Source organism: Pinus tabuliformis, chromosome 3_1 (genome assembly GCF_031772625.1).
Source record: "Pinus tabuliformis cultivar Carrire ecotype Pingquan chromosome 3_1, CPIR1, whole genome shotgun sequence".
Classification (NCBI taxonomy): Eukaryota; Viridiplantae; Streptophyta; class Pinopsida; order Pinales; family Pinaceae; genus Pinus; species Pinus tabuliformis.
The window spans coordinates 100,153,579-100,167,425 of NC_142301.1; positions in this window are offsets into that span (position 1 = coordinate 100,153,579).

The window sequence follows — 13,847 nt, forward strand, 5'->3', positions numbered from 1 at the left end:
GTTTATGCGATCTAGAATAATTTTCCTTAGTGTATGATAATAAAGATTGATCAAACACTTACATAAATGAAAAGCTTTTAAGATAATTATTTTGATTAAATAGTTAATCAAAATAATTGATGAAACACATATCACATCAAATAACGTTAAAAAAATGTTCATATATGTATTAAGGATGACAATTATAGCATGTTCAGAAGTGAATTAATACATAACTGCATTAGAAAAGACACATATAATGAAAAATATAAAGCGAAATGACTATCAATACATAAACAAAACAAATATACAATGATAAAAGTACCCGATGTATATGACTCTGCTCATGAAAAAAATAGTTCCGGTCTAGTCTTTCTCATTAAGATGGTTTCAAAAGTACAAAAGTGCAAGCTTCCAAAGCCTTCTCTACAAAACTTCAGGACCCTGATCCGATTGTTCTACTAAGATAAACTTCAAAAGTACAATAGTGCAATCTTCTAAAGTTTTTCTTTATAAAATTTGGGGACTCTTTCTTTGTAGACATGAAAGGGTCTATATAATAAAAATTAAAGTATAAAAACAGACATTACATGAAATTTCTGAGGAGGTTAAAACAACTCTCCTTAAAATAAGTGACAAAGATACAGAAATAGAAACCGTTAAAATGACAAGCTCAAGAATGCAATTGTGTCTATTCTTTCATTTGCTATCTAAGCTCGTAAATATCCATCATTGGCTTAACTTCAGGAGGCTGACCTGTCCTCATGCGTAGTTGTCCTGTGTACACTGCATCTGAAAGCATAGGAAGCATATGGGTGGATGAGTCAGCAAGGCAACGTAGCATTAGCCACTGATTGTGTGGCTTCACAAGATATTTCCAATACACTTCCTAGTCGAGTTTGGTCAACTTTTTAATTTCTTCTTCCTTTACTTTTGAAGTTTCTTGCCATTGCCTTTCCAGGACTTTGATATCAGGAAGACTACCAAGTGGGCATTCTTGAATCAGGTTAGCATTGTGCAGGTTATCATTGATAGTTTCAATGATGTTATTTGCAACATCAGTTGCTTTGGAGACTACTCTTTCTGCTTGTTTCAATTGAATATCCCAATCAGTAAAGAGGATTTCCTTGTGAGATTCCTCTATTCTCGGAAGATTTGCAGCTTTGCCTTCTGGAGTATCCTGCCATGTTATGAATCCCATGATTCTAGCATCAATGTCATTGAAATTCACCCTTAGATCGGATGATTGATTCATCAGTGAATCACTTGTAACACACAATGGATTGATGATAGACAACTTTTGATAGAACATTGCTTGTTGCCTTGATAACGGAGTGTTTAACTCTAATGCTTCCTTTATAAAGTCCTCCACTTTAGGATTGCCCTTCAACTGATCAAGTGAAAACTGGAGTTTTTGTATTTGGACATATTTAATACCAGTCTTTGCCCGATATTGGAGCTTTAATTGATCAAAGCTCTGTTGTAGTTGAGACATTTGTGTCTTCATTTAATGGTCAATACTTTGTATTTCTTTTGCCAACTGCTGCTCTAACTGTTGAAGTATCTCTTCTTTCTCTCTGACTAGTTGCTGAACCTCTACTGCTTTGTCCATCGCAGCAGATGCATAAGCACCTACAAATTGTGACAACTTTGTCAAATTCTTAGAAGGTTCAACTGGAGTATCCTTCCATACTATATCCATAGGTACATCACCAGGAATGACTGCTGATGACAACTCTGTTCTTCTCCTTTTCCTTTGTCTTTTCACCACAACCTGATGTTTGGGACTATACAAGACTTCAAGAGGAGGGGTTTCTTCCACTTTAAGGGCTATTTCAGATGAAGGGAATGCTGAGATTATCTCAATTTCCACTGTAGTGACAACTTTATCAGAGCCCTATCAGTAAACGAACTTTTTCCAGTGTTTTGGGGTGTACTAAATGTTTTCTCCATTTCAACATTTTCTGTCACTTTCTGTCCTCTAAGCTGCTGATCAAATTGTTTCCAAGCTTCATCTGGCTGATTCTTAAAGGGAGTTTCATCAGTATGTACTTCTGTGGATTTATCTTCCACTTCAATATCCTTGGAAGCCTGTTCTGATTTATGTTCAAAATTCTTTTTTGAACTCTTCTCATGAATTCTGCTTTGAGCCCTATTCTGACTTCTGCTCTGAACCTTGTTCCAAACCTTTTTCTGACTCTTGCTTTGAGCCCTGTTTTGAATCCTACTCTTTTTGGATAATCGGTTGAGGGATCCTGAACAGATCCAAAGGGACATTTTGCAGTCTTCTTTCTCAGATATATTATTAGAATTTAGCTACCCTTTTTGGATTCAATTTCAACGTAGCCAGATGTTGCACTTGTGAAAATAGTTTAGAAGATTCAAATAGGTCATCATATTCGTCATCTTCATGACTGAATTGTCTAATTTTCACTTGGGTAGTGAAATTTTGTGCAACTTTGTTAGGGTCAAATTGTCTGCTAGGAATGGTAGCAAGATTCAAACATGTAATATTATCAATTTCAAGCGCAACATGCTTGAAATCATGTAGATCATAAACACCACATTGGATGGGGAATGAAGGCCAAAGATATTTCTTGGCTTCCTTTAGGGTCTTTATTAGTCCATCCCCTACAGTTTGATAGGCAATCTCCCTAGCTAGTAGTTTATCCGGGACATACAATGGGAGAACATGGGGAGGTGCTAGACTTCCATAGACTCTAACATAGGTAAAAATATCTTCTCCAAACCACCTTCCTATTGGTATGAAATCAATTTTGGCCTCATCAGACAATCTTGGGGCTCTTTTGTCAAAAATGGCTTGGTGAATGGGTAACATAACTCCTTGGAAATTTTTATAGAAATGGGTGTGGAAATTAGATTCCCACAAGGTTTTATGATATATATGGATGGGAGTGGGATCTTGAATGGTTCATTTCCATCCCATGGTTGGAAAACTAGTAGTGAAACATACTGCATCCATGATATATGCATTGATAAAAAATGGTGGAACTACTATGGTAGTAACATAACGGTGTTGCCTAAACTCTCAAATTTGGAAGGCAATGTTATTTGAAAGGATAGTGCCCCAATCCATTATATAATAATTGACTGCTATCTCAATAAGAGGAACCCATTCAACTGAGAACTTAGCTATATTAGGGTGCCCAAACAACCTACACATCATAGTTGTGATATAAGAATAGGGAGCGACGAGAGAAGATATAGAGTACATACTCGATTTCTCATGCTTGTGTTTGTTCGGGTAGGATCTCCATTGTTTAATTAGATCTAATGCTACATCATTCTCACTTGAAAAATGTTCGAGGAAATCTTTGTCATACACCTTCTATGGGTCAGGTATATGGTACATTTTCTTCAAATCTTCAACTGTAAAGGATCCGATGACTGTTTTTCTTGAAGTCAAAAATGTCCTATCTGCAATGTTAATATTCTCAATTATCCATTTTACCATATCGGTATAAGGAAGGATCTTGGGTCAAGCAGCGATCCTGTGAAGAAAATAGATGGCGGCTTCATAGTTGGAGGCTTTAGAAGATGAAGTAGCATTTGATGTTGCCACTCTTTGAATTACCTTAGGCTGTTCGCTTTCGAGCAATTGGTACATGGATTCCCACGAAGATGTTCCACTGTATAGTGTGCATGTAGTGTCTGAGAAAAGTGGGGGAATCTCTATTACATCGGAAGAAGAAGGTGTGGGTTGTGAAGTTTCCATGGATTTATTCCCTTTCTTTGTTGTAGTCATCCTGTTACACAACTTCTTCTCGGGTTAAACCTGCAAATTGGAAACACAGAAGAATGAAGAGCAATAGGTTTGAAATGCAGAAGCGTTTGAACATACAAGGCTTGAAATGATAGGAAGCATAGTTTAAATGCGAACAAATCTCTATACAGGCCATCAAATCACCTTAGGGATTTAAATCATAAATACCGTTAGAAATCTTTAATAACTGAAATCATGACTTCGCGTGGTAATTTATTATCTCATTAATAGATCATATTGCAAAAAACTTTCAAATGGTATTTAGAACCTGTTTCCATGTGTTCTGCTGATATGCGATAACGATATCATTATATCGGTTCTTTGGGTATGGGAAGTGCGTGATGCGATGATCACAATATCGCAATCAGAGGTTTTGGAGTAGAGGGGAATGGATATAGCCAAAGGATTTTTGCGATTGTGAAATCGTGAGGAATGACGTGGCATTAGAGTGGGCCCGACTGATGATTAATAAGCGTGGATTTTTCTTTGAATTATTCATTCATATGACTTTTAAAATCGCGCCTTTTAACATGTAGCTTTATTGCAATCGGAAGATCATAGGTGAGGGTAGCGACGAACCTTTTTCTAATTTGCAATTCATCCAGATGCGACATGTTTATAGATTGCATTAATTGTTTTATCGAGTCTAGATGATTTATCACATATTGTAATTAGAATGGCCCTCGGGTTTTTCATATATCGTGTTCGTTATAAAATTGCGACGCAGGCAAGTCCCAATAAAAAGTATCTTTTTAAACAATACCTAAGCCTTTTAAGTTTTAAGCATGTTTTGTTCTTAGGGGCTATTCTTTATCGCATCGCAAGTTTTGAAAGGATAAAATGGGGAATTGTTCATTTTAAGACTTGTGAAATGCGATAGTCAGGATTTATTTAAGGCAGGTTCATTCGAGTTGTTCGAGACTAATGAACTTGGATTTGTTTATTAAAAAAAAATCAAATTTGTCCTTTTAAAACCCTAAACTATTTTATTTCCCTATGTTTTTTAAATTTTAAAGGGTCCCCATTTATTTATATAATAATTTCTTAAGAGATTTTTATATAAATAAAAAGTGGGGTTGTTGCATAGCACAACATCAGGTTAAACTAGGAATTATACTAACTTGAGTAGACACCTCAAGCATGGTACTTAAGGATTGACATATACTTTCTCAACTTGGGCTTCACCAAGGGTGAGGTAGATTCAAACTTATACTAGTACTTATTGATGGTATTTAGCTCATCTTGGTGCTCTATGTGGATGATCTCTCTTTGACAGGCTCATGTGACGTGTAAGGACCTTAATTTAGAGTTCAAGGTGAAGGGAATAGGGATTATGCACTACTTTATGGGATTGTAAATGTGATAGAAGTCATGGGAGATATTCCTTGGGCAAATAAAATATTCCTAAAGAGATCCGGGATGAAGGATTGTAAGCTGATGTCAACACCTATGATTACCAACTTGAGGAAGCTTAATACTTATGAGAGTGAGTTGATGGATCCGACTTTGTATAGGAAGTTGATCGAGTCCTTGATGTATTTGGTCAATACCAGATAAAATATTTGTTTTGTTGTGAACACACTCAACCAATTTATGGTGGATTTGAGGAGGGTTCAATGGGTGGAAACAAATTGGATATGTCAAAGTTGGTGGAGTGTAGTTGCAGGGTTACACATATTCAAATTAGGCTGGAGTGTAGTGGAAAGGAGGAGTACATTAGGTTGTTTCTTCATATTGGGATCAACATTGATATCATGGTTTAATAGGAAGTAATTCTTAATGGCGCTTAGTGTGATATCCCTTATTCTACCTCATCTTATTGTAGTGATATTTGTGACTGCATAAAAGCATGGAGAGAGCCATGACTAGTTGAATATTTGATTAAATATTTGACAATTATTAATTAAAATTAATTAATTAACACAACTAAAGAAGGGATAACCTTACAGATCCTTGGTTTGAGGGGAGTTTTCTTTCTCACTGTTTTCTCCTAAATTCAATTTAATGCCTAAAGCCACTTGCTTTCCCACCAAGTTTAAAAAGCCATGATATATACATTGCTGAATTAATGCCACAATTTCTTGCAACTAAGATAATCCATTGTTTGATAGGTTTAATGTGATGCGAGTTGTGATGAACTGAGTTGGAAAATTCATTGACAACCATTACATGATTGGAATGGGGTGATGGATGGGTAGGTGGTGCCCATTCCTATTTTTAATCTTGCATATCAATGAGACAATGATGGAGGGAGATAATATTTGGGATAATCCCAAGTAGGGATCTCCTTAAGGTGTTAGTGTCAGTATTTTCATATTGCCATCAGTGATCAAAACTCCTCTTTTCATATTCATATTAGGGTCTCACTCAGAAATTTTTGTCATTCCACCTAGGTCCTCATTCAAAAATTTACTCACTGATGGTAGCCCTAGTAAAAAAACCTCACTCACCTACACTCCATCTACCTCCCTTGACCTTTTCCCATGCCCATTCCTCTCATTTCCCTCTCCTAGGGTTTTGAGGGCATTTTTCTTGGTTTCATGACCTCCATGGTTAAATCATCAACAAAAATTGTATCCTGATGCTCTTACACCTTCCCCTATCCTTAATATACCTTCCTAAACACTTCCCATCACTCCTATCCCTCAAAATCATCATTTTTCTACAAACCCTAGCCTATTGCTACGCTTTTGACACTTTTCTAGACTAGGCCTATGTTTTTCCCTTTTGGACCCCTTCCCCTCACTCAATCCTTGAAATTCCAGTTTCCCCTACTTTCTAACATCCCTCCCTACCTCCCAAAATTTTCTTAAGAATTTAGAAGCCCCCTATCCCCTTTATTTCCCTTCATTCCTATAAATTTCCCAAATCCCCTGTTTTTCCTACACTAAACCCTAATTTCCTCTCCCATTGAGCTAGGGTTTGCTATGGAATCAGAGACATCTGAGCAGAGGAGGCATAAGGGAGGTCATATCAGCAAGTATGAGGTCACTCCAACTCATAAAAATCATGTCTGCATAATTTTTTAAAAATTCATTCCAAGGAACAAAAACCTCCTTCATTTTTTACACAGGTGTTATGGTTTTGGAGAAATGTAAAACATACAGGTGCTACAAGAGGTTTTCTGCACTTCTGGAGTGACCTTGGGAAAATCGTTTTTTTCTCCTAGATGGAGTGTCCAAATGACTTTCTTGATAAGTCAAATGACAACTAGACTGGAATATATTTCCAATGAGATATCATGAGCTCAATTTGGAGTTGAGTAAGGCCTCCAAAAATGGTCTGCAAAAAGGTGCTATGCATAGGGCACCTTGGCACTGTGCACAAGAGCAGTCTTGGGAGATATACTTTTTGGAGGGTCAAATATTATCATTGTTTGGAACCAAGTACAATTATGGAAACTAGACAGTACAAGATTTTGAATGAGCTATCTTGAGCTCAATTTGGACATTGGGAACCCCTTCAAAACTCAGCTAGAAGATGGTGTTGCGCACGGATCAAAGTCGTTGCACACTTGCTTCTGGTGCTGCACACTTGATTCTAGCGTTGATCACTTTTTTGAGCCACTTTTTGAGCAAATGAATACCACCAGTGGATGCCAAATGACCAATACATCTAATAAAACCACTTTTCCAGCCTTTGTTTGCAAAACTAGCAGGTAAAAAGGGAAAAAAACAAGCAAAAATCATGTTTCTACCTCAATTTTGGCCTAGGCGCTGCGCACTGAGCAGTATTGGGAGAATGACATTTTGAGGGGTCAAATTAGCTTCATTTTGCAAACTGGAGGCACATTCAGAAAGAAGACTTGAAGGGATTTCCAACAAGCCATCTTGAGCCTAATTTGGACATCTACAACTTTGTCAAAATCAGACTGCAACAGGGAGGGCGCACTTGGCAGAAAAATGGTGCACTTGACCATTTGCTGATATTTTTGAATTTTCACTATAATTTTGACTTTCATCTCAGAAAATGATGTTTTCACCTATGTAATTGAGGATGGTAAATGTAATAATGATGTGGATAAGTTACCTAGGGGTAGATTCATTAGGTAAAAGTTATCATCAAGTCAAATGAATCAGTTTCAATGTAATTAGGGATGAGTCACTTTGACCACCCTATACTCTAGCTATCAGTTCAGATTTTGGTGGAACTGCTCCTCCTCTCATGGATTCATCCCTGAGGCTGGGAGGAGTTTGTTTTGAGACCTATATCTAGTATTCTTCATTCATTTCAAAGGTTGGACTCAGTTGGATGTTGTAGTATTGATCAGAGACACTATTGTATGAGAATTTGGCTAGTTTTAATACATGAGTTGCAACTATTTATTTGGGATACATGTGATATGAATGTTTAGCATTGGTTTTCCTCTGTTATCATTTGTATGAAAGTTTTGTAAGTTCATAAACCATTTCATGTATGTTATATAATAATTTTCAAGTTGATACGCAGAATACATGTTTTCTCATGCTCTGTTTTGGGAAAGTTATCTTAATTTGTCCATTTTTCTTCAGTTTAGGAAGAATACATATCCTATGCTCTTCCTAACTCCTCATCAGTCTTAAACCATCTCATCAAATCACCTTTTAAATGTTAAGCCTTCTGCCTACCTTGCCCCTTTAAATGTTTGCAATCATATCTTATTTGCCCTGACCTAGCTTCTTTGACCTAATCCTCATCCAGCAACCCCATCAAATCAAATCAAAACAACCTATTCACTTTATACCTAGCCTAAAATCCTAATCCATCCATCCCTCTTGGCTGTGATTCTTTAGAGAGAGCCCTCTCCGGCTTGGTAGGGCTATCTACCAAGTCAAAAGGTTGGTTTGTGGTTGCCAAGTGATAAAATACTGTCACCATTACCGGGGACCAAGGTGATAGGTCTTCCCCGGGAAAGATAATCAAAGTTCAGATCTGATTGCTGATGGTGAACAATGATCAGGCACAAGAAGGATGAAATCATTCACCTGGCGACTCTAGTGTCGATGAATCCAGAGGTTCAAAATTTTCATGGCGACTCCACCTTTCAAGAACCAGTAGTTTGAAAACCTTCTTGGTGATTTCATTGTTGTCAAGATGAGTTCTACTACAAGAAGAAATCCCAGGTATGCTCCTATGGATCAATCTTAGATCCATAGATTTCCAAATCCTATGCCTCATGTTGACTGGTTTGCAAATCTTCCTATATTTAAAAATGAACAAGAAGATGATGCTACGTTGCATTTAGTAAGGTTTCATGTACATGTATGTAGACTAAGAGTTGAGTTTCCCAAGGACTTCCTCATGAAGTTTTTTATGGCTACCCTTGAAGATAAAGCTAGGGTATGGTATGAAGGGTTACCAAAAGGAAGATTATGTTCTCTAAATGATTTCCATAATGTGTTATCCAACCATTATGTGAATTATTATCTTTATTTACAATTCTGTTGTGATTATAGTGAAGGTTTCATTGCATATCTTGAAAGTATTGATGATATCAAATGTATGGATGATGAAAAAATCATTGAATCCTTCTCTGATTTTTCCCTTCAACAACAATTTGAAGAAGCCAGTGACTTTGATACACAAGATCATAGTTAGCATATAGTAGCTTCCTCTTTGCTTGAAGATGAAGGAATTTTGCATCTTGATAGTCAAAAGGAATCACATGAAATGAATCAACAGTCTGATGAAAATTTATATACTCCTTTGCTTGAAATTAATGAAGATATTCAACATCCTTGTCAAACTTTAGGAGGGAAAGAAGACAATTGTTGTTTTGTCCAAAGAAAACAAAGAGTACTTCCTCCTTTGACTGAAGAAGAAATAAATCATATTCTTAATTTGCAAATCCATATTCCATCCATTAAGAATGATGATGTTATTGTACAATCTTTCCAGTTTCCAAGTGATTATGAAGAGGAGAACAATGATAAAGAAGAAGTTGTTTTAGAGCCCCTTGCAGATACAAATCTTCCTCAAGGTTCAGAAAATGAAAGGTCTGTTGATGAAAAGGAGTTTGCCCCAGATCCCATAGATATGGACACTTATGCTGTTGAAAATATTATGGAGGATCCTTTTGCTAATTCGTTACAACCATATGGAAATAATGCTTATTCTTCTCCTTTTATTGATTCACAAAAGGTAATGCTTCATAATTTTCAAGATCCCATGGGCAGTCTTTTGCAAGCATCAAAGAAGATGAATGTTGTTTTGTTTATCAACATAAATCTTGGTTTCAATTTTCATTCTGAGTTTCCTACATATACATCATTCTGCCTGCTCGAGGTAAGTGAGAGCAAAATTTCAGTAAGTAACCATCTACTGGATTGGTTACATTGGAAGGATCATTTCACCCAATCAACAATGGTGGAAGAAGGGAAAAAAGTGGAGGAACATGCCAATGTGTTGCCTCTGGCTCATGAAGAGGAAACAATTCAACTTGACAATTGTTCTGATCTTTCTACTGATCATCAAGATATGTCCTTTGCACATGCTTTTCAAGATCCTTTTACCAATTTGCTGCAGTCATCAGATCATGATGGTTATCTTGTTTTGAATCATAGTTTTCAACTTCAGTTGTATGTTGAGTTTCCAATCTTCAAGTTTTTTGTAGATAGTGTAAATAGAGGACAATCAGGTATCCAGTTGCTTGATTGGCTTCATTGGAATTTTTCCTTTACCTAATTTAGCAATGATTTTCAATAGTTAGAATAAAATAGGGTGTAGATTTTGTTTCAGAAGAAAATTTCTTTCAAGTTCATTTTTTAGCAAGTGATGACAAAATTCATCAAGATTTGAAGCCCGAGGAGAAGGCCCTATGGCCTTGATGATCTGATAGTTTGGATTAAAGTTTTCAGTGTTCAGTTTGGTTGTTAGTTTTTGACTGTATTGGCCCACATGGTTAGGCACTTGGTCTACGGTGTTCTTGACACCTCCAAGGAGCTTCCATCCCCAATAAGGCCGATGTTAGTGCCAGTATTTTCATACTTCCATCAGTGATCATAACTCCTCTTTTCATATTCATATTAGGGTCTCGCTCAGAATTTTTTGTCATTCCACCTAGGTCCTCATTCAAAAATTTACTCACTGATGGTAGACCTAGTAAAAAACCTCACTCACCTACACTCCATCTACCTCCCTTGACCTTTTCCCATGCCCATTCCTTTCATTTAACTCTCATAGGGTTTTGAGGGCATTTTTCTTGGTTTCATGACCTCCATGGTTAAATCATCAACAAAAATTGTATCCTGATGCTCTTACGTCTTCCCCTATCCTTAATATACCTTCCCAAACACTTCCCATCACTCCTACTCCTATCCCTCAAAATCATCATTTTTCTACAAACCCTAGCCTATTGCTACACTTTTGACACTTTTCTAGACTAGGCCTGTGTTTTTCCCTTTTTGACCCCTTCCCCTCACTCAATCCTTGAAATTCCAGTTTCCCCTACTTCCTAACATCCCTCCCTACCTCCAAAATTTTCCTAAGAATTTAGAAGCCCCCTATCCCCTTTATTTCCCTTCATTCCTATAAATTTCACAAATCCCCTATTTTGCCTACACTAAACCCTTATTTCCTCTCCCATTGAGCTAGGGTTTGCTATGGAATTAGAGACATCTGAGCAGCAGAGGCATAAGGGAGGTCATATCAACAAGTATGAGGCCAATCCAACTCATAAATATCATGTCTCCATCGTTTTTCAAAAATTCATTCCAAGGAACAAAAACATCCTTCATTTTTTACACAAGTGTTATGGTTTTGGAGAAATGTAAAACATACAGGTGCTATAAGAGGTTTTCTGTACTTCTCAGTGACTTTGGGAAAATCATTTTTTCTCCTAGATGGAGTGTCCAAATGAATTTATTGATAAGTCAAGTGAAAATTGTACTGGAATATCTTTCCAATGAGATATCATGAGCTCAATTTGGAGTTGAGGAAGGCCTCCAAAAATGGTTTCCAAAAAGGTGCTGATTATAGGGTACCTTGGCGCTGCGCACAAGAGAAATATTTGGAGATTGACTTTGTGGAGGGTCAAATATTATCATTTTTTGGAACCAAGTACATTCTAGACAAGACAAGATTTTCCATGAGCTATCCTGAGCTCAATTTGGACATCGGAAATCCCTTCAAAACTCAACTGGAAGATGGTGCTACACACAGATCAAAGGTGTTGCACACTTGCTTCTGGCGCTACACACTTTTTTGAGCCGATTTTTGACCAAATGAATACCACCAGTGGATTCCAAATTACCAAGACATCTAAGAAAACTACTTTTCCAACCTTTGTTTGCAAAACTAGCAGGTAAAAAGGGCAAAAAACAAGCAAAAAATCATGTTTTTGCCTCAATTTTGGCCTAGGCGTTGCACACTGAGCAGTCTTGGGAGAATGAAGTTTTGAGGGGTCAAATCAGCTTCATTTTGCAAACTGGAGGCATATTCAGAAAGTAGACTTGAAGGGATTTCCAACAAGCCATCTTGAGCCTAATTTGGACACCTACAACTCAGTCAAAATCAACCTGCAACAGGGAGGGCACACTTGGTAGAAAAATGGTGCACTTGACCATTTGCTGATATTTTTGAATTTTCACTATAATTTTGACTTTCATCTCAGAAAATGATGTTTTCACCTATGTAATTGAGGATGGTAAATGTAATAATGATGTGGATAAGTTACCTAGGGGTAGATTCATCAAGTAAAAGTTATCATCAAGTCAAATGAATCAGTTTCAATGTAATTAGGGATGAGTCACTTTGACCACCCTACACTCTAGCTATCAGTTCAGATTTCGGTGGAACTGCTCCTCCTCTTATGGATTCGACCCCTGAGGCTGGGAGGAGTTTGTTTTGAGACATATATCTAGTATTCTTCATTCATTTCAAAGGTTGGACTCAGTTGGATGTTGTAGTATTGATCAGAGACACTATTGTATGAGAATTTGGCCAATTTTAATAGTTGAGTTGCAACTATTTCTTTGGGATACATGTGGTATGAATGCTTAGCATTGATTTTTCTCTGTTATCATTTGTATGAAAGTTTTGTAAGTTCATAAACCATTTCATGTCTGTTATATGATAATTTTCAAGTTGATAGGCAGAATACATGTTTTCTCATGCTCTGTTTTGGGAAAGTTATCATAATTTGTCCATTTTTTCTTCAGTTTAGGAAGAATACATCTCCTATTCTCTTCCTAACTCCTCATCACTCTTAAACCATCTCACCAAATCACCTTTTAAGTGTTATGCCTTCTTCTTACCTTGCCCCTTTGAATGTGTGCAATCATATCTTATTTGCCCTGACCTAGCTTCTTTGACCTAATCCTCATCCAACAGCCCCATCAAATGAAATCAAAACAACCTCTGCACTTTATACCTAACCTAAAACCCTAATCCATCCAGCTCTCTTGGCTGTGATTCTTTGGAGAGAGCCCTCTCCGGCTTGGTAGGGATAGCTACCAAGTCAAAAGGTTGGTTTGTGGTTACCTCAACTGGACTCTTCCTCAGCCTTGGAGATCCAGAGGAGTGATAACATAAGGTCTGGAGGGATGCTCTAAAGAAACATGCAGAGAATGAAACAATATATGAATTTAAATAATTTTTCTAAACTTATCAAAAAATTTGCAATGCCTGAGGCCTAATGCTAATAGTTCTTTACTTTATTATCTGGAGGAACTTGATGATTATGGATCATATTATTACTAGAATTAGAAATTAATGGAAGCAAAAATGGTAGAAAAAGAGAGGAATTTACCAACTTAGATGAATCAATCTAGTGTGGATGTAAAACACCCCATTACCATTCTAACCCAAGGGAGGTGGTTACTAGGTTACCCGCATAATGCTATAGTTACAAGAATGGGTAAATATTATTTTACCAAAAGCACAACACTTCTATAAGAAATGGATGAATCCATTAAGTATGACAATAATACTAGCACACATCTCCCATCATTAGCATTGTCATGACAACTGAAGTCTAAGAGCAAGTAAATTAAACCTGAAATAATTACTCTACTATATAAACTATTCTCAACTAAAACACAAACTCCCATAATACATAACATCTGAACACATTTTAAAACGAAAGAACTTCAAAAAAATTATTGTA